The sequence below is a fragment of the Ictalurus furcatus genome, chromosome 18 (genome assembly GCF_023375685.1).
Source record: "Ictalurus furcatus strain D&B chromosome 18, Billie_1.0, whole genome shotgun sequence".
NCBI lineage: Eukaryota > Metazoa > Chordata > Actinopteri > Siluriformes > Ictaluridae > Ictalurus > Ictalurus furcatus.
The window spans coordinates 11865626-11888568 of NC_071272.1; positions in this window are offsets into that span (position 1 = coordinate 11865626).

Genomic DNA, 22943 nt, shown 5'->3' on the forward strand with positions numbered 1-22943 from the left:
AAGCAAAAACTACATAAGAATGGTAACTCTCTGCAGCTGAAAATCTCCGTCTATGAATAACAAGGCTGGAATCGTTAAATTAGCCTCGGTGCGCTGCGTGGTGCGAACGGCAATCTCCCAAATCTTCTTCCCACACCTCTTTTCATATTACAAAGAGCTAAGAAGGTTCTGGAGGGAACCGATTGCACAGATTGCATTTTCATTTTATAGCCCCCCACCCCCCACTTCAAAAGATACATTATTTACACAGACAAACATGAACGCGCGCATACACACACACACACACATACACACACACTCCTCCCCATGAGGCCAGTTAGGAGGAGTAGGGCAGACAAAGCGGCTCAGGTAATTAAACTCTGTTCATGCTGACAGGGAGGATCAATAACACCAGCTCCCTCTAAACCACACAGTGTGCTGTTCTGGTTCTTTGCTCCAGCGCCAGGGCCAGCCGGGCCAGAATATTAAAAACATGACAAATAGCCTCTATAAATACTTGCTCCATCTCTAGCAGACACACGCGCACACACACATGTGCGCGCACACACACACACACACACACACACACACAGCTAACACAGGCGCTTCACGGTGACCGGATGTCAAACGCATATTAGAGGCATGCAATCGTGTCTCCTGGAACTGAGCAGTTCCAGCTGTGCTTCAGAGGTGGCGTGAGAGAAGAAAGCAGAGACGCAGCCCCTGACTGGGTACGAGCAGGGGGCATCGATGCCCTGCGGGTCATCGCCAGCGTGACGCCAGCTGACAAAGCGCCAGGGCAGTGTGTGTTCTCTGCTACCCTGCCATGCTCCTGTGAAACAGAGTGCACATGGATGTCAGAAGCAGCTTTACAGAGATAAGACCACCTGTTCCAGCAGCAGAGGCACGTGGCAGAGAACGCACCGAGACTGTTAAAGCTGAACACCACTATAAAGACTACGAGGAGGAGGAGGAGGAGGACCGATTCAATCATAATTAAACAAAGTCCCTAGCATTTCAACTAATTAGATCTGAAGACCTGTTGGCATGGAAACATGACAGTGCGCACACCCGCCCGCACCACCTCCCCCTCCCACCCCACATGGCTTGGACGGAAATTGGCAAACGGAGGACGCCGCACAGTGCCAACACATATTCTGATCTCAGGTTTAATAGAGTGTAACGCATGCACTATTAGTTTATTTCCTTATACTATTCTTCTCATATTAAAATATATTAGTGTATATTACAGCATATGTTACTATGTTTGTTATGCCAATACCATATTAAATTCCACATAAGCAGGGACAGGAAATATTTCTGATACATGGTCTGTGATTTAGTACTATACAATTTTTAGCTGTTCTGATTTTTTTTAAATACAGAAATGACTTTGGTGGGTTTAAAATGTTTTAAAATACAGAAAATACTAAGGCAGGTTTAAAATATTTTTGTAATTCAGAAAATACTTTAGTAGGTTTTCCGTTTGTTTTAAATACAGAAAACACTTTGGTGGGTTTGAAATGTTTCTTAAATACAGAAAATGGTGGTTTAAAAATCTTTTAAATAGGCAAATTATTTTACTGGGTTTTACATTAAAAAAATACAGAAAATACTTTGGTGGGTTTAAATTTTTTTAATACAGAAAATTTTAAAAATTCTCTGGTGGGTCTGTACACCTTGCTTTCATTTGTATAATATATTTTAAAAAACAGATGATACAATGGTGGGTTTTACTTTTTTTTTTTTTTTTAAATACAGAAAACACGTTTCTTTAATAGTGTCTAAATGTTTGAATCTAAACCTGTGTACACAACATACCGTAATTTGTTTACATAAAAGATGTAATGAAATTATGATCAACAGATCCAGAAATAAATCTTGGGTTACAAAAATTTTCTTAAATAGCAGCAGCTGCTGATTATTTCAGCCGCCATTCCGTCCTCCTTTACCATTACCCTCTTGTTGTTTTTAAAAAGCATGCAGTGATCCATATCAGCAGTACATCAGGCACTAACTTCAATCTTTAAACCACACTCTTCTTGCTACTAGCTAGCCAGTAATTTTTTTTCCTCTAAAAACAACAACAACAAACGAGCAAACTGTTCACAGACCATGGTGACCAAAGACTTTTCAAAGGCAGCGTTAGTGTGTAAAAAGTTATATCATTGAATGAGTCTTATGTTTATGCTTAAATTGTCTTGTTTATGGCATATGGTTTATGGTATATAGTGTTTCAGTTCATTTATTTTTTGTTCTTTGATTTTTTAGGGGGGATTAAAGACAAGTGCTTGTGTTTTAAGATGGTGGTAGATACTATTGAAAAACATCGTCTTGGCACCTCTAGTCAAGAAAAATCTGGCAAGGGCTCCCGAGTGGCTCAATAAAATATCATTCACGCTATCATCGAGAGTTTGAGTCCTGATGATGGTACAGTCATCATCTGTACAACATGGTGCAGTCCTGATGATGGTACAGCAAAATAAGTTTGCTTTATTGGCTGGTAGCCAATAAAGCAAAATTGGCCATGCTGTCTGGGTAGGAGGGATGATATAATCTCCGCTGTCAATCACAGTGACACTATCCAATCATAGCTGACTGTGATCTCATGTATGTAGAAGAGGGCGAATAGCTCGTTCCTCTAAGTGTGTTACGTCGCTCTGTGACGTGTCATGAGCAGCAGTTAAAAAATATGCAGTTGGTTGTCTCGAAGCAAACATGTGTTAGGCAACCCTCACCCCCATTCCCACCCGCCACCCCGTTTTTGATAGTTGACATATGCTAGAGGTGAGTTGTTGGATAATGAAACTGAGGTAGGAAAATGGAGGGCATAAACAATCTGGCAACCTCAGCAACATGAACTAGATGTAGGCAATTTCATAAACACTCCCAGAATATGAACTTGAGCACCTATGTAGCTTGAGTATGCATACGAAGGACTTTCCACATGTAAATATTGACATATCTTTTGAACTCAATTCGCAGAATATGATTTCGGCCCTTAGTAAATGATGGTTGCCATTTTTTTCACATGACAGCCCGTACTTTTCACTTGCCATCTTCTTTAACTGACATCCGTGCTGCTGATTGTCCTCGCCCCCTCACCGCCCTCAATCACATCACTCATGCACCTATACTTAATTCTGACAACACTCTGAAAATCAAATATGAAGAATTACGCTGGATAAGTGGCACGAGCATTATCACAATTACGGATGAGTCTCGAGCACAGCTGCAGACACTCCCTCAAAATGAAACGCTATTTTTTATGCATCGCAGTGAACATGCTGTGTGCTTGGAAATGACATGCATTGGAAAAAAAAGAGCAACAAAATCTGAGTGGCTGATTTCTGCTGGGAATTGGGGAGCCATAAAGCAGCCTGGATGCCATCTCAAACCTCAGATGCTAGATGTCATACAGATGTAATGACTGATATCATCTGTGTCTGTCTTCCTCTCCTCTTTCTCCATTGATTTGTTTGAAACCCACAGCCATCATCAAACCCTCCCCAAACAAGTCCCCAGTATGTCTGAGAGCAGCGAGAGCCAAGTCTGAGTCCTGCTGAAGGGCAATGTCAGTCTCCATCACTGAGACGTATGAAGTGGAAAGCCTAGTATTGCCGTTCCACTGAAAAGCAAGATGTGAAAGAGCCATTTAAGACTTTGTGTGTAGTGTGTGCGTGCTCTCGTGATGGATGGGGACGGCTACCTTGCTTTCGTCTGCTCTTCACCAAAGTTTACTGCTGCTGATTTGTCATTGCTGTCAGAGGGCAGATGCTGCCGCTATAAAAGTGAGCCCCACTTTATCACTGTCCCCAAAACAAGGTGAGGGTGCTTCTAGCAAATCGCTCCAAATGCCCTCTTCACAGCCACTACATCCTCACACATCTGGAACCTAATATAAGCTACAGCACCAGTTCCCAAAAAGCCCAGTAACTAATAAATTAATAGTAACTAACAGGGAATTCCACTTTACAGATTTGTTTTCTCTAAATTTATGCATCACTTGTCAAGAAGTAAACAACTTCATTCTGATTGCCAGGAACACTGACAGGAATCAGCTTCTAAAACTTCAGTATCTTGGAGCAAAACGTCCTCTCATCAATTCCATCACAAACACCGCAAAGAATCCAGCTAGGGCCATTTCTCTAGAATGGACTATTTTTCTTGAAAACACACTTCATGACATTGTTTACTTCTCGTTGAGTGTATTATGCAGATGATTATGTTGAAAAATCGGTGGAATTTCACTTTAAAGAGATTATGAAATCAAAATGGATGTTCTGGAGCTTTTTGTACAAGTCTAATGGGGCAACAGACACTCATATACAAGTCTATATTGAAAAAAAAAATTCTGTTTTGGATATTGTTGTTTTTTATCTTTAGAATTTATAATTGCTGCATGATGCATGCTGTGCTCTAAAGTAGATACTTGCAATTTTAATCTAACCATGACACAGTAACAACCCTCCTCCAAAACCAAAAACCGTGATAGTCCATGTGCTACAACAAACAATTGTTATCCAGCAAAGTGTGTGTATGATGCAGTGAGCAAGCAAGCATTTAGAGATATTGAGTCAAGCCCTTCGACATGCTTCCTCCCTGATTTCCGCTTTTAAAGAAATGTCAACATATAGAATTGAATTATGCCTCTCAATCCACTGCAGGGCCATTGTGCTTTTATCCCACCCTCTGTCAGCTGCTCAAATGATGCTCAAAACAACTCTGGGGCGTATGATAAAAGAAATATTTAGAAGTCTCAAGAATGTTGACCTATTCGATGAAAAGCTCTGTCATCATACAATATCCACCTGTCAGATGAAACAATATTCTTTTGAATTATGTCAGCCCAATCCTCACTGATCCAGAATATTTGCTGTGCAAATATTATTTGATAAAGTAAATAAGAAGGAGGTTTACTTGAGACACTTAGCTGAAATTCAGTTGAGCATGGAGGCAGAGAAAGAGAGAGCAAGTTCAGGCATGTTCACACACAATAGACTTGGTTTAACACCAGTGTCACCTCACATGGAGGCCCACCCAAAGTCTTAATCCAGACTGGTCTGGAGAAACAGAGGACCAGACATCCACAAATGGAATGGTATCTTCGAGTTTCTAGACAGTGTCTAGCTTTCATGCAGTTTCAATACTGCTGAAATAAAAATCTAATAAAATAGACACTTTGTCAGGTAAGTTGAAGGTCAGATGTCTGAGATGATAACACAGCATCATACTTTTACAGACCAAACCTCTTAATCTTAAGACTAGAACAAATCCATCTTTCTTGATGCTCAATTATCTTTGGTAACAGCACTTGGGGCTACCAATTAAACATAAGTCAAATACCAGATTCTCAAACAGTGTACAACAGGAACCCTCCAGAAAGATGAAAGAAAAAAATATTACACTCTTTTTACTTACCCAAAATACAGTCATTCAGCCAAGAAAATATTTGGTGTCCACCATTTTATTTTTTATTTTTGCTATGAGACTGATGTAGCTAACACAGAAGTCAAGTCTTTCTCACCCAAAAGTCTTTGGAAATGTAACTCAATATATTTCCCATTTGCTAAGTACCAATTGCAGAGCAGGAAGTGCCTCCTTATAGTAAATGCCATTCAACTTTATAACTATCTTCTGGGCAGCAGAAAGGGGAGTGCAAGGTGGTCTGTAAATGTAAAACAACAGCAAAAACACCACATCAAAACAAAAACACAACATCAAAACTGAAATCACAACAGCTGAACAAAAAACATAACAGCAAAACCATAAACAGAACATCAAAACAAAAAAAAAACCCAATAAAAACTAAAAACACAACAGCAGAACGTTTGGGTTACTCTGTTCCTTGAGAAGTGAACGAGACATTACGTGAGCTTCACACTGTGGGAAGCTCCCTCGCGCGTGACCAGTATCTGAAGCTTGTGTAACATCATGCCTATTTATAGGCCTGCTGTGATCAGGCAACGTGGCAATTAAGTGCGTCACGTGATATAAAAACGGCACCTGAGAACCGCACTGTCAGCCTATATTATCTGATGCGAAGACACAATTCACAGGAATGCTCCAGCATGACAAAGCTACGCAACGTCTCCTTCCCTTCTCAGGGAACAGAGTTACATGTGTAACCAAGACGTTCTCTTTCAAAGGGAACTCAATGTTGTGTGAGCATCACTATACAGGAACAAGAATACCCACTTCACAGGGCATGGCCTGTTCAAAAGATCCGAGCCTGAGGGTCACTGCAAGACACTAGAGCCCGGGGTGGAATGTATATCCAGGTTGTAATATTGAATGAATGTGTGCGGCATAGACCACCCTGCCACAGTACATGCATCCTTTAAGGGTATCCCTTTAGACAAAGCCTTTGAGGAGGTGACCCCCATTGTGGAATGAGCCCTTATGCCCAGAGGTGTAGCGAGACCATGCGCCTCATAAGCGATAGAGATTGCTTTGACACAGAATCACCTCTACTGTTGCTGCCAAAGCAGACCAGCAGCTGCTTCAACTTCAACCTCAGTTGCCTGACACCATGCATAAACCTCAATGTTAGAGGATGTTGCCCCACAGAGGCTCCATCAATAGGGGCGTGGTTGGCCAAAATGGCAACCACGTAGACCCTGATTGTAGAAGGAGCCAACCCTGCTGAGAAATGTCTTTGGAAGAACTCCAGGACTGTAGTTATTGTGCAGTTCACTGGGTCTTGCTGACGTTCCTTACACCACAAAGCAAAAAGTCGCCACTTGAGCGCATACAATTTCCTCAGGGGTGGTGCTCTAGCGTTCAACATGGTCTCTACAACCTCAGTTGTGAGACCAGAATCTATGAGCTAGTGCCCCTCAGGGGCCAGACCCAAAGTTTCCATAGTTCTGGCCGAGAGTGATAAATCAGCCCTCCGGCTTGAGACAGTAGATCCCTGTGAACGGGAATCTCCCAAGGAGTGCCATCTAGCAGGGATATTATCTCTGAGAACCATATTCGAGATGGCCAATAAGGTGCTACTAGCGGCAGGCATAGATGGTCTTGGTGAACTCTCGTGAGAACTTGTGGGAGCAGAGCAATCAGGGGAAAAGCATACAGACGTGACATCAGCCACATGTGCACCATGGCATCCAGCCTCAGAGGTGCGGGAGGAGTGAGGGCAAACCACGGCAAGCAGTGTGTTGTCTCCTCAGAGGCAAACACTTCCACTTCCACTTGGCCGAACCTCCACCATATGGACTTCACCACTTGTGACAGGACTTCTGCCACCACATTTCGGAAGCCCAGAATGAAACTCTGTCCAGAGAAGCATTAGTTGCACCTCCCTGAACAGGGGGTGCAAATGTAACCCTCCCTGATGGTTGATATATGAAACCATAGCTGTGTTTTCTGTCAAAACAATTGAGGAAGAAAGAATTTCAGTGCTAAAAATATGGCCCGCATTTCTAGGCGATTTATATGCCACTCCAGATGAGGACCACTATAGAGACCTTGAGCTGGACAGCCATCTAAGACCGCGCCCCAGCCCATGAGGGAGGCGTCTGTCATTACCGTCTTGCAATAAGGAGACGCCCCTAGAGTGTGACCTAAGGCTAGAAACCAGGGAGACCTTAAAATTCTCAGAGCACATAGGCATCGCCACATGACACTGATTACTCTCAGAGGTTTCGTCCTCTGACGAAATCCCCAACTTTTCAGCCACCACTGAAATGGTCTCATGATCAATAGCCCGACGGTATGATGTTGGCTGCTGCTGCCATAAGCCCCAACAGTCTCTTGTAGAGACTGGAGGGGATGCCCAGATCCAGCTTTATCTTGCTCAGTGTTGATAGGATTGATAGGATAGGAATGTTGTTGGGAATAGAAACGCCCTTATCGTAATAGAATCCCATATAACCCCTAGAAAAGTTGTCCTCTGCACTGAAGAAAGCATACTTTGGAGGTTCAACCTTTATGTTGGTGAGAACAACATCTGAATGTTGAATTGCCAGTTCCCTGGATCATGCTAGAATTAACCAGTCGTCCAGGTAGTTTAGTACATGGAGGCCCTGGAATTGAAAGGGAGCCAGAAGAGCATCCATGTACTTTGTGAAGGTGCAAGGGGATAATGGTAGCCCGCAGGGAAGAACAGATATGGGTACGCATTGCCTCAAAACATGAACCTCGGGAACTTCCTGTGATGGGGCGATATTTCTATGTGGACATATGTGTCTTTTAGATCTATTGTCACAAAACAAAAAAGTTTGAACATCAGCATCTTGAACCTGTATGTCCAAAGAGTACGGTTCAGATAATCCGTCCATCCATCTTCAACCGCTTACTCCTTTTCAGGGTCACAGGGAACCTGGAGCCTATCCCAGGGAGCATTGGGGTACACCACCTTGTGCCCGGGTGACAGGGTGCCAGTCCATCGCAGGGCACACAATCACACATACATTACCACACTACGGACGCTTTAGACACACCAATCAGCCTACCATGCATGTCTTTGGACTGGGGGAGGAAACCGGAGTACCTGGAGGAAACCCCCGCAGCACGGGGAGAACATGCAAACTCCGCACACACAGAGCCGCAGGAATCGAACCCAGACCCTGGCGGTGTGAGGCGAACGTGCTAACCACTAAGAGACCGGAACAGGGTACATGTTCTTTGGGTCCTTTGTCCAAGAGGGAACTTACTTCCTGTTTTAACGTCGGGCTCTGCTCTGTGCTGACTACTGTGATGAGCACACCTCTGAACCGGGGGTGATCAAGCTCTGAACTGGACCCAGTAACCCTTTTCTATGGTAGACAGAACCCACAGAGACACATTTGGTAGTAGTTTCCATGTTGCCAGATGGGCTTTTAGTGACATTAACTCTTCCACATTCTGTTGGAGGGAAAGCATCAGATTTTCGTTGACATGTGACAGCTCACTGACCAGAGAAGACTGAAAACTTGGGACAGTCTTGGCTAGGGGAGGTCCGACAGTAGTACTAGCCCTAACAACCTCACATCCCCTGATATGTCCCTCTGTGGCCCCTCAGGACTGCTTCTACGTTGTTTGCTTGTCTGCTTGATAATTCTCAGATCAGGCCAATTAGCAGGCTGCAACTGTGGCCGGTCCCCCTGGCTCTCCACACTCACCTTCTGTGCCTCCCTCACACTAGCGCTGGCCTGGGCTCCACTTGTGGATGCCTGTGCAAAATCGACATGAGGGGGAAGGAACTGGCGCCGTTTGCTGTTCTGCCTCCCAAAACATGTTGGCGATGGCGTTAACCGCACCACCAAAAATGCCAAAAAGTTCAACAAGGGCGTCCAGAAGAAATCCCTTATTCTTATCCCCCATGGCCAAGTGGTTGAGCCATAGGTGCCTCTCCGACCCACTAAACGGTAGATATGACGGGCCGTTTGCTTGGTCGGCCGAAGAGAAAAATGAGTTACCCAGTGAAGCTCTACCACTGCCTCAGGCCCAATTCCCTATCCACTGTCGAGCTCATTTAGCAGTTCTGCCTGGTAAGCCTTCAACACTGCCACTGTATGAAGTGACCCACCCGTGAGACCCACTGCCACATAGGCTTGGCCAACCAATGCCGAGGTAGTCTTACACTACTTGAATGGCAAAGCCGGCCCCCCTAATTTCACTGCCATTGATGGAGAGAGGCAGCTCACAAGTGCCTTGCTCGACCTTTCGGCATAGCAAAATATGTGTACTGTTAATTCCCCATGATGGCCAAATAATCCGATGTCGCAGGGTTATAAACACGGGTGGTGTACGGCTTTCCCCAGAAGCACGATATTTCATCATGCACTTCTCGAAAAAACTGGATATTTCTGTGCTGTGAAGGAGAATTTTTTTCACTGGGAAGAAAGAGCTCGTCCAGCCCTAGTGATCACTTCGAGCAGCCCTTTATAGGAACGCGAGCGCCAAAATCTGCAAGTGGAGAGTCGGAGCCGGAGGAAAGAACAAGAGATAAATCAGTACTCTGCTCTGGTTCCCCCTCTAGATCCATACAGCACCCCCAGGATCTTACCCAGCTGGCTGCCTTGACAGCAGAGTTCCGAAAGAGTTTGACAGAGTTCCGAAACCCATCTCGCTTCGGCTGAGAAGCAAGAGAGCCAGGAGCGGAGCTACATCATTGTGAAGCATTCACAATGAGTACAGTCAGCCCCCTCAAGGGCTGCCGCAGCAAGCTCCACTCCCATACACTTCACACAAAAAATGTGTCATCCCCCTCTGTAATAAAATGAGAGAAAGGAGTAACACACTTTCTGAACTCTCTAAGGCTCATATATATATATATATATATATATATATATATATATATATATATATATATATATATATATATGTTCTTTTGAAAATACAGAGAAGTGAAAAGTTTTAGGAATGTTCACACAAACTGAAGACAAAAAAGATGAAGACGTGGTTTACAGGCGCCGTTTTGTAGTCACGCAGCGTGCAAAATGAGACGTCACCTGACCACGGCAGGCCTATAAATAGGCGTAATTTTAGATCAGACTTCAGATAAAGGTCACATGCGAGGGTGCTTCCCATAGCGTGAAGCTCACACAGTGACTACGTTTACATGGACAGCATTAATCTAATTATTGACCTTACTCTGATTAAGATAATAATGTGATTAAGGTGTTTACATGAGTTGCTTTTAGAATACTCCTGTTATGTTCCCATTTTACATGTTTTAGAACATAATTAGATTAACAGCCCGCGTCATTACGTCACCGCGCCACGCCGTCCGACATCCCTCCAGAATTTCACGTATCAACATACAGTTCCTCTTCGTTATGGTACCGTATACAGATTTGGGTGTTTTTATTATTTTTTTTTTAAGGACGCTTTAAGTGCAGTTAATTATTTGTCATGTTATATGTGCTAATACACAACTGCTTGAAGCCGTGTGTGTGTCCCAAATCGCGTAGTTACCATCTATATAGTAGCCGAGATGCATGTATTTTTCCCCACTACAGGCCTATAGTAGGAAAGTATGCGATTTGGGACGCGGCCGAACTCTCTTGTTCACCGTAAAACTGTTGTGTGTGATCGTGTCCTGTCGCAAAATGCGGCGAAAACTCCCACACGATGTTCATAATGTGATTAAGGTGTTTACATGTCTGTAATACACGTCCATAATGCGCTTAAAACAGGAGTACTCCACCTGTCTTAATTCGATTATTGCTTACTTTGACTATGACCTTAATTAGATTAAGGTAAGTAAAAATTGCTGTTTACATGGTAGTTTCTTAATTAGAGTATGGTCTTAATCTGATTAAGAGTGGATTATTGTTGTCCATGTAAACGCAGCTAATGTCTCATTCCCTTCTCAGGGTCTGGTCCTTACTGAACATCATATGCTCATTGTTGATTGGCTACAGGGTGTGTCAGTCTAACGCACTATCCGGACAGGACTAGTTTTCCAGGGGGATGTTAGAGAACTTCGTGTTTCACAGACGTGCTTCGTGATTTTAAACCACGAATCTGCCAAGTCTGTCTATTTCTCAGACAACCTCTGTAAAAATTCAGGCACAAATTACTTACTGTTTTTTGGCTAACTCAGTGATCCTCTGGGAAATCTAATCCCATCCGAATGCGAATGTCTGTGATTGCCAATAATATTTTTTCACAACGCTTTTCCTTGGCCAACGTAAACTACTGTATAAGGTCTTATGCATGCATTTTCTGCTTGCTGCGTTCAATTCAGTATGGATGTACATGTATTTGCTACCTGGTGAAGAACTAAAAAAATAAAATCAACAACAAGAGCCAAATCATGTAAATCGTTAAGAATGGCCACTGTAATATCAGTGTCAGGTGATTACTCGCCTTCATTTCTGCTCTCAATTATATAATGTTTTAATTACATAGGAAATCACATCTTTATTTCAGTGGGTTTATTGTAAGCAGACAGTTCTATAAAATCACGTGAAGTTTATTTTAGTAAGTTTTTTTAATAAGTCTATCCATCCATCTATTTTCTATATCGCTTATCGCATCGGGCACAAGGCTGGGTACACCCTGGAGGGGGTGCTAAACCATCGCAGGGCACACTCACACACTATGGGCACACCAATCAGCCTACCATGCATGTCTTTGGACTGGGGGAGGAAACCCCCCGCAGCACAGGGAGAACATGCAAGCTCCGCACAGACAGGGCTGCAGCGGGAATCAAACCCCCAACCCTGGAAGTGTGAGGCGAATGTGCTACCCACCGTGCACCCTTTTTTAGATAAGTAATTTTAATAAATTAAAATTAAATCAACAAATTAAGAAATTTTACTTTTTAAAATGCATCCATCCAGAGCACGTGATCTTCTGTAATGCCCAGATGTACAAAACAGACACTCCCACCTCTGTAATAAACACGGAGACGTTAGTCCTGTCTGAATCGGTGCATGGAATCACAGATGTTGGGTGATAAGAACTGTAACTCAAACTACATTTAGAAAACTAGTCCCATCCAAACAGTGTTTAAGAGACTGTGGAAAATGGTGAGCTAGATGTTTGAGCCTAAATGAATTGTTTCTATTTTGTTTTGTTTTGGATTTTGGTGTTGTGTTCTTGATTTTGCGGTTGTGTCCTTGCTTTTTGCTGTTGTGATTTTCGTTTTCTTGTAGCAACCCACCATTCTAAAATATTTTTTTTGTGATTTCCACCACAGTAGCCCCCCTGGCTATGGGTCCCATACATGACTACAGATGCAAAACCTTGAAAACAATTCTGTAGATTTGAATTGGTATTGAAACTTCCACTGATATATTATTTTCTTTCTTATGACTTGCTGTGAGCTCTATCAATCAAAAAATTTTACTAAAGTAGATCATTACTTGTCACTTTGGTGCACCTTTAGTGTTTTTTTATTTTTTGGAAAAAGTGAATGTAGTTTGCCTTTACAATTCTTGTAATGTCTATAATTATACCCTTAAGAACCACACTGGTACCTTAAATGAGTGTTAAAGGCACACGACTTTCACATTCATATTGCTACATAACACTCTTGGACTTTAACGGGGAAAAATGGGGAATGTGTGTGTGTGTGTGTGCGTGTGTGTGTGTGTGTGTGTCCATGGGAACACTTACCAATTTACAGAATCTTTGTGCACCAACTCAATTAAGATGATACTGATGAGAAATTGCATATACACTGAAGACCCCAACAAATTAACAAATTATTGGCTTGTTAAAACAATAATAGATTTCACTTAGTTGCTCAATTCCCCTCGACTCTAACGAGATGAGAACGAGTGGCCCTTGTCCACAAGGTTAATGGATTCCATATTTTTTCCATTTAAACATTTCCCATGTTTCCGACACACACAAAAAGCAATCCAGGAGACAAGTGGAGATAATTAGGTTCTGCAGACACAAAGAAGCTTAAACAGGCTGATGAACACAGTGCTGTTGCTCAGTTTTAGACATGCCACACCCTGTTTTCACACTGTCCTGGAACCAGCTTGACCTGGTAACATGGCGATTTGGTTAAAATTAGCAAAAACATTTCTGGAAAACTTGTGCTTTTTGCATTAGCCACTGAAAACAATGAAAAGTGAATGATGCTTGGGGGGTGGGGCTAGTATCACAATTTGTTACTGATTGGTTATTAACATGGTGTTGCCGTATACACAACGGATTTTTATGCCGCAAACATGGAAATATTTTAATTTTCTTAGAATATAGAGTGAACGTCTTGCAGGTACCATTACATATGTCTGTAAAATGGTATTTTTGCTTCCATCCAGATTTAATGTGTTGGTATCATTGCAGAGAAAATTTTGTTAGTTGCTAATAATATGAGCGGGTCAGATAGTATCCCATAATGATATCAGTTTAGTGATTTCTGATGCTCACGTGCCCATTGTAGGTGCTTTCGGCGGTGGACAATTCAATTCAATTCAATTCAATTTTATTTGTATAGCGCTTTTTACAATAGACATTGTCTCAAAGCAGCTTTACAGAAATATCAACATGGTATACAGATATTAAAGGTGCGAATTTATCCCAACTGAGCAAGCCACTGAGTGGCGACGGTGGCAAGGAAAAACTCCCTAAGATGTTTTAAGAGGAAGAAACCTTGAGAGGAACCCGACTCAGAAGGGAACCCATCCTCATCTGGGTAACAACAGATAGTGTGAAAAAGTTCATTATGGATTTATATGAAGTCTGTATGGCCTTAGGAGCAGCCGTAGTCCCAGCAGTCTGGAATTAAAGAAGATTTGAGCTCCATCCAGAGGCAGAAAGGATCTGGATCTCTAGTATCTCCATAAATTCATGTGGGGCTCGGCGAAAGGAGAGAGGGAGAAAAAAGATTATTATGACTGCGAAGTAGTAGAACAGAATCTAGTCAGGGTAGGCTTGAGTAAAAAAATACGTTTTAATCCTAGACTTAAACACTGAGACTGTGTCTGAGTCCCGAACACTAATAGGAAGACTGTTCCATAACTGTGGGGCTCTATAAGAGAAAGCTCTTCCCCCTGCTGTAGCCTTCACTATTCGAGGTACCGTCAAATAGCCTGCATCTTTTGATCTAAGTGGGCGTGGCGGATTATATAAAACCAAAAGGTCGCTTAGATATTGTGGCGCGAGACCATTTAGTGCTTTATAGGTTAATAAAAGTATTTTATAGTTAATGCGAGATTTTACTGGGAGCCAATGCAGTATTGATAATATCGGTGTGATATGGTCGTACCTTCTAGTTCTAGTTAGGACTCTAGCAGCTGCATTCAGAGGTCAGCATGGGCACATGGGCACCCCATATGCAGCAAGCTGTGATGCACTGTGTGTTCTGACACCTTTCTATCATAGCCGGCATTAACTTTTTCAGCAATTTGTAGTAGCTTTTCAATTTTATGGGATTTGTCCACACAGGTTAGATTTCACTCCCCACGTACATCAATGACCCTGTTGCAGGTTCACTTGTTTTCCTTTCTTGGACCACTTTTGGTAGGTACTAACCACTGCATACCACGAACACCCCACAAGACCTGCTGTTTTGGGCACGCTATGACCCAGTCGTCTAGCCATCACAATTTGGGGCTTGCCCATTTTTCCTGCTTCTAACACATCAACTTCGAGAACTGACTGTTCACTTGTTGCCTAAAATATCCCACCCCCTGACGGGTAACATTGTAATGAAATAATCAACATTATACACTTCACCTGTCAGTGGTGCATAAGTAGAGGTGAGACATGAACATAAGTAGTGGTGAAAGACAGCTAAAATTGAACAAAGGTAGGCAAAAAAAAATTACATTACAGAGTTAATAATAATAAACTGTTCATGTAAATATCTATAATGTCTATATGTTAACTAAAACAGCAGCTTTTCAGCAGTGTTGGTTGTGTATGTAAATACTTGTATATACACATGCAGCAATTGTAGGGCAAAACACAATGTTTAAGCCTTATTAATTTGTGGCGGTAGTTAATTTTCTCATTCTCTTGCATTACTATGTCATGGCACTGCTTAATTATCTTGATGATGGCATATAAAGTGGTGGCTATGCATCCGGATCTCATTCTCATGGACGCACGTTATTTTTTTTAAACTACAGAATGTCACCAGTGGGGCTCTGTAGATATTTAGATATAAGTACAGTAACAATGTAACTTTTCACCTGTACATTGCTGGCACCTTCTAGTCATCTCTCAAAATTGTATAAAATGATATCAGCTAAAACCGATTCTGTTCTGGTCAGTTCTTGTTTCAACCTCTACTCCAGGGCTCATGCTATATATAAAAATATACACCAAACTCCAAATGGCAGCGGTGGATCAGACTGGATCATATGTTTGAGAAGCACAGCATGTCCTGTCATGAAGTTGGACATAGGTGAAGGACGGGGGCGAGAGGCGTCTGGATCGAGCCTGACAGCTTGTGAATAGGAGGGCGGACCAGGCTGCTACTAATCACACATGCTGGACGGGAGTGTCTGAGTCTGGGAGAGCTTTTCAATCACGCAGCTCCTCTTCCTCCCACTCAGAAGGGCATCTCGGCTCTTTATGAGGCCTGGGCTGAGGCAGACTGCTTTGTGTTTGTCTAATTTGTAGGTGTTTTGGAGAAGGAGAAATACATGGCAAGCTCCTTAACTTCTGCAGAAGGCTGCAACTATTTTACACAGGGGAGGAAAGTTCTGGAAAGAGTCTGGGCCTACACTGGCACGAGTGTGTTTTTATCTCACTGGGCATGTTTCTGTGTCTCTCTCTGTCTCTCTGTGTCTCTCTCTCTCTCTCTCTCTCTCTCTCACACACACACACACACACACACACACAACCTTCTGGCCTGGTCTTGAACACAAGCATTTAATTTAATTTCAAGCCTTGAGGCAATCTATCTATCATCACTCCTCTCTCTCTCTCTGTTCTCACCTGCCTCACATTTCATGCAGGGGGAAAAAAAACCCCACCTGCTAATTGCACATATGGGAGTTTTAAAGTTTTCATTTTTAATTTGACTGCCATGATTTTAGTGAGCAAACAGTACAACACAGCGTAAAGGTTTTCAGTCTAAAATAATTGTTCTGCAGGAAAAGTGTAAATAATATGTTGTATCAGTTACTGTATAACACACTTTTACCCTTCAGGGTACAACTTAATTCATTATTTTCATTATTATTAGTTCAATATAATTATAATATTATAATATTTAAAAATATTTTTTTCCCTTCTAACTTAGTAAACCAGCAATACAATTTGGACAGATCATTATCTTAATATGATAAGCTCCTATCTGAGTTAAGACTGACTCAGGTCAGGCGATCGGGAAACAGGCATACACAGGGTTAAACATGAATCAAGGTCGTGGTCACGGAAAACAGGGTCAATAAACAAAACGAGAAACATGAACTATGACGAGGAACCGGGAGCGGATAATTCAGCGTGAACTAACTCTAAACATGGAACGTGACTATGACTACTAAACGAACTAATCTAACTCTACGATAATCTTCCGCGTTGTATGCTGGGTGCGGTATATACGTAGACATGATCAGCGTCTAAACTGCTAGCAGCTGAGGGCAATACAGACACACATGAAATCCCAGCCAATGACAGAACAGGGAGGAGACATGACAAAAACATAAACAAAACACACGTGTCCAGATGTCACTACTGTCAACAATGGAAAAGCAGGTGCTCGTGCCTTCGTGCTTAGAGCACGCTGCTTCAAGGGGGAATCATATAAGAACCCCCCCCCCAAAGGCAATCCTCCTGGAGTGCCATGAGTCATCCCATTTCATTGTCCCAAGCAGAGCCAGGAAACCGCACGGTGTTCTTGGCGGCGCAGGGAAGCGGAGCGACGTCCCTGGCTGAACAGGGAGGCAGAGTAACGACCACAGCTGGGCAGACAGGCTGAGCGACGTCCTCGGCGGAGCATGAAAGCGGAGCAACGTCCTCGGCGGAGCAGGACGGCGGAGTGACGTCTTCGGAGGAGCAGAACGGTGGAGCGACGTCCTTGGCGGAGCAGGACGGCGGAGCGACGTCTTTGGAGGAGCAGGACGGCGGAGCGACGTCCTCGGCGGAGCAGGACTGCGGAGCGACGTCCCTGGCTGAACAGGGAGGCAGAGTAACGACCACAGCCGGGCAGACAGGCTGAGCAAAGTCCTCGGCAGAGAATGAAGGCAGAGCGACGTCCTCGGCGGAGCAGGAAAGCAGAGCGACGTCCTCGGCTGAACAGGGAAACACAGCGCTGTACTCTGCAGAGCAGGGAAGCAGGGCGACGTCCTCGTCGGAGCATGAAAGCGGAGTGATGTCCCAGGCTGAACAGGTAGGCAGAGCAACAACCACAGCCGGGCAAACAGGCTGAGCGAAGTCCTTGGCGGAGCATGAAGGCAGAGCGACGTCCTCGGCGGAGCAGGAAAGCAGAGCGACGTCCTCGGCTGAACAGGGAAACAGAGCGACGACCACAGCCAGGCAGACAGACTGAGCGACTTTCTCGGCGGAGCAGGAAAGCAGAGCGACGTCCTCGGCTGAACAGGGAAACACAGCGCTGTACTCAGCAGAGCAGGGAAGCAGGGCGACGTCCTCGTCGGAGCATGAAAGCGGAGTGACGTCCCCGGCTGAACAGGTAGGCAGAGCAACAACCACAGCCGAGCAAACAGGCTGAGCGAAGTCCTCGGCGGAGCATGAAGGCAGAGCAACGTCCTCGGCGGAGCAGGAAAGCAGAGCGACGTCCTCGGCTGAATAGGGAAACAGAGCGACGACCACAGCCAGGCAGACAGACTGAGCGACTTTCTCGGCGGAGCAGGAAAGCAGAGCGATGTCCCCTGTAAGGCCAGGGAGAGGAGCGTGGGTCCCCTCGAAGCAGGAGGGGGGAACGATGTTCGTCATGGAGCAGGAAGGCTGAGCGACGACCTCAGCCGAGCAGGGAGACTGAATGACGACCTCAGCTGAACAGGGAGGCTGAGCGATGACCTCAGCTGAGCATGAAAGCAGAGCGACATTCACAGCAGGGCAGGCGGGCTAAGCGAAGTCCTCTGCAGAGCATGAAGGCAGAGCGACATCCTCGGCGGAGCAGGAAAGTAGAGCAACATCCTCGGCTGAACAGGAAAACAGAGCGCTGTACTCAGCAGAGCAGGGAAGCAGGGCGACGTCCTCGTCGGAGCATGAAAGCGGAGCGACGTCCCCGGCTAAACTGGAAGGCAGAGCGACGTCCTCAGCTGAACAGGAAGGCAGAGCGACGTCCTCGGCTGAGCAGGAAGGCAGAGCGACGTACTCAGCGGAGCCTGCAAGCTGAACTTGGCTGGTCACGTCAGCCGACTGGGATGTGAGCAGAGCTTGGTTGTCCGTGTCAACAGACACTTGGTTGTGCATGTCAGCAGACGTGGACGTGAGCAGAGCTTGGTTGTCCCCGTCAGCTGACTTGGGCGTGAACATAACTTGGCTGTGCGTGTCAGCAGATTCAGGTGTGAGCAGAACTTGGCTGTGCGTGTCAGCAGACTCAGGTGTGAACATAACTTGGTTGGTTGGGTCATCAGACGGGAACATGAGCAGAACTTGGTTGTTTGTTTCAACAGACACTTGGTTGTGCATGTCAGCAGACATGGACGTGAGCAGAGCTTGATTGTCCGTGTCAGCAGACTCGGGCGTGAGCAGAACTTGGCTGTGCATGTCAGCAGACTCGGGCTTTGGCAGAACTTGGGTGGTCGTGTCGGTAGACTTGGGCGTGGGCTGAACTTGGGTGACCGGGTCGGTAGACTTGGGCGTGGGCTGAACTTGGGTGACCAGGTTGGTAGACTTGGGCGTGGGCTGAACTTGGGCGACTGGGTCGGTAGACTCGGGCTTGAGCAGAACGTGGTCGGCCGTGTTGTTAGACTTGGGTGTGAGCAGAACTTGGTCGGCCGTATCAGTAGACTCAGGCGTGAGCAGAACTTGGTCGGCCATATCAGTAGACTCAGGCATGAGCAGAACTTGGTCGGCCATATCAGTAGACTTGGGCTTGAGCAGAACTTGGTTGGCCGTATCAGTAAACTTGGGTGTGAGCAGAACGTGGTCGGCCATGTCAGTAGACTTGGGCGTGAGCAGAACTTGGTTGGTAGGCTTAGATATTAGCGGAACTTGGTCAACTGGATCAGCAGGCTTGGACGTGACATCAGGAACTTGAGACTTGACTTGGACTTCAGAGACTGGAGACTTGACTTGGACCTCAGGGACTTGAGACTTGACTTGGACTTGGACCTCAGGGACTTGAGACTTGACTTGGATTTCAGAGACTTGAGACTTGACTTGGACCTCAGGGACTTGAGACTTGACTTGGACCTCAGGGACTTGAGACTTGACTTGGATTTCAGAGACTGGAGACTTGACTTGGACTTCAGAGACTTGACTTGGACTTGGACCTCAGGGACTTGAGACTTGACTTGGATTTCAGAGACTTGGGACTTGACTTGGACTTCAGAGACTGGAGACTGGACTTGGACCTCAGGGTTGAGCTCTGGTGTTGGAGCCTCCCTGTTGACCTCTAGCTGGAGCTCGGCAGGTGAGCCCACCTCGTGGGTCTCAGGTTCGAGCTCTGAGGTCACCAGGTTAACCTCCGGCTGTGGCTCTGATGCTGGGGCCGCCCTGTTGACCTCTAGCTGGAGCTCGGCAGGTGAGCCCACCTTGTGGGTCTCAGGTTCGAGCTCAGAGGTCGCCAGGTTAACCTCCGGCTGGGGCTCTGATGCTGGAGCCTCCCTGTTGACCTCTAGCTGGAGCTCGGCAGGTGAGCCCACCTCGTGGGTCTCAGGTTCGAGCTCAGAGGTCGCCAGGTTAACCTCCGGCTGGGGCTCTGATGCTGGAGCCTCCCTGTTGACCTCTAGCTGGAGCTCGGCAGGTGAGCCCACCTCGTGGGTCTCAGGTTCGAGCTCAGAGGTCGCCAGGTTAATCTCCGGCTGGGGCTCTGCATGAGTTTGCCTGTAGTAGTGGGTAAACAGCAGGGCAGGTTTGCCTGCCAGACTTACCCCCCCGAAAAGTTGTTCTAGCTCGACCCTCGCCTTCGGACTCCCGAACCGCATCATGAACTCCCCCACAAACTGTTCTACATTGTCCAGGTTCCTACAGTGCTTATCCAGTTGGAGCTGCACCCACTGACGGGCCGGTCCAAAGAACCGGGACCACATGAATCGGAGCCATTACTTCTCCTCTGGCTTAGGGTCCAACAGGCCGGAGAAATAGAATTGACAGTCTACCAGAAAATATTCTGGGGCACCGAAAAATCCGTCAAATGGATCAGGAAGCTCCATAAATGTCCATTGTGGGAATTGGACTGAGTCCATAGCGGGGATGGTTGGCGTCGACTTCCGGGTTCTGCGTTTTCTCCGTTCTCCTGCTGCATCCATGTTTTGGCGGAAGATTCTGTCACGTATCGTGACAGAGCGGAGATAGGACGGATGCAAGTGCAGTATGAACAGTGTTTATTTTAAAGGAGAGACAGGCAGACAAATCTAAAACGTGATCCATAAACGTAATCCACAACAGGCGAAGGTCAGGCGATCGGGAAACAGGCATACACAGGGTTAAACATGAATCAAGGTCGTGGTCACGGAAAACAGGGTCAATAAACAAAACGAGAAACATGAACTATGACGAGGAACTGGGAGCGGATAATCCAGCGTGAACTAAGTCTAAACATGGAACGTGACTATGACTACTAAACGAACTAATCTAACTCTACGATAATCTTCCGCGTTGTGTGCTGGGAGGCGCGCGGTATATATGTAGACATGATCAGCGTCTAAACTGCTAGCAGCTGAGGGCAATACAGACACACGTGAAATCCCAGCCAATGACAGAACAGGGAGGAGACATGACAGAAACATAAACAAAACACACGTGTCCAGATGTCACTACTGTCAACAATGGAAAAGCAGGTGCTCGCGCCTTCGCGCTTAGAGCACGCTGCTTCAAGGGGGAATCATGAGATGAATGTCAAAATTCTGCTGAATTCTTCAATATGATTGGTCAAAAGGTGTTGATTAGTTTTCTACAAGACAAATCTGCAATTCAAATATTCAAGTTTATATAAATGTGCTCATTCTAATATTGTATTAACAATTCATATGTCTATCATATGTCCACGGCTAATAATAAACAGATTAAATTTTGCAATAGCAGAAATTAACGCAAAATCAAGCAAACACTGCAGTATTCGGAGGTGCTTGCAATTTTTCTAAATCACTGCAGATTTCCAGGAGATGTGGAACAAGACATCAACACAATGTGCATTTTTGACTGCAACAATCACAAAAATATGCATACACAAAAACACTGCATACTCCTGTAGGAACTGTAAAATGTGTTGTTATTTAAAATGTAAAGAAAAATATAATCATTGATGTGATGAAGATTTCTGTATGAAAACATTTGTTTAAGATTTAGGGAAGGAGTCTCCAGTATCAGTAGATTTTCTGCCTTGACAGAAAGAGTTTTATGGTTTTCTTGGTAACATGAAAAGCTACAGCATGTTTGTTCACCAGAGAACCTGACGATGGAAACTATTATTTATACCTACTGAAACACAAGTGATAACAGGAACTTACTTGTCTCTTGAATGTTCCACAACATTAAATGGAACTATAACCAGTTAAAAAGCATAATGCTGTTCATTAATAAATTCAAATTTGTAATCACTGACAAATTGCTGGGGCATAAGAGGAAGAAAACTTTTCGAGATGTGCTATTCTGGGAAAAGAATCAAATTCGGGGTTGTAAAAGTAACGCCACTTTGACTCAGGCCACATTACATCACCATGTTGTTAATTATTTTCTTAAAACAGAATGCCACGTAGTGTGCTACTCCTTACATAATGCTAAGAGTCATTGGGAAGACTTTAAAAACATACAACAACCCTAAGCAGCATTGTTTAATTAGGCACTTGAAATGAATATCTTCTCTCCACACCAAACTATTTACTTATGGACGTAATTTTTATTCACCCATTGTGAGAAAAGACAGATAAAAGATACTCGCTCACACCTGAAGTATTTTTGCTGTCCCAGTCGTATGATAGTATTATCATGATTCAATGTTGAATTTAAGCTGTTTTTATTCCACAATATTTTGGACACATAATATTCCAGGCCATTAGGAGGATTCTGAACAATCGATGGCCGGCAAACCATCAACCCAATCTGGCAAAAATGGCTGTGCCCCTGCAAAAGCCTCGGAGGACATCTGAACAGCACAAAGGGTGCCAACAAAACAGAAACAGACTGCAATTAATTAGCACCAATGTTTATGACATGCTCAAGAAGAAAGGATTTTCACAGAAGAAAACAATCCGATGAATACCCAGGCTGGGGCTTCACTTTAATGAGTACAACTAGGTTAATTAAGGACACATAAACAAATGCAAGGATTTAAAGATATTGTTTACACTGGAGATGCAAAATCATTGTATCGGATTCTGTTGAAGGAAGAGTTTGTTACGAATTATATTTATTTATACACACACACACACACACACATACACACATATATATATATATATATATATATATATATATATATATATATA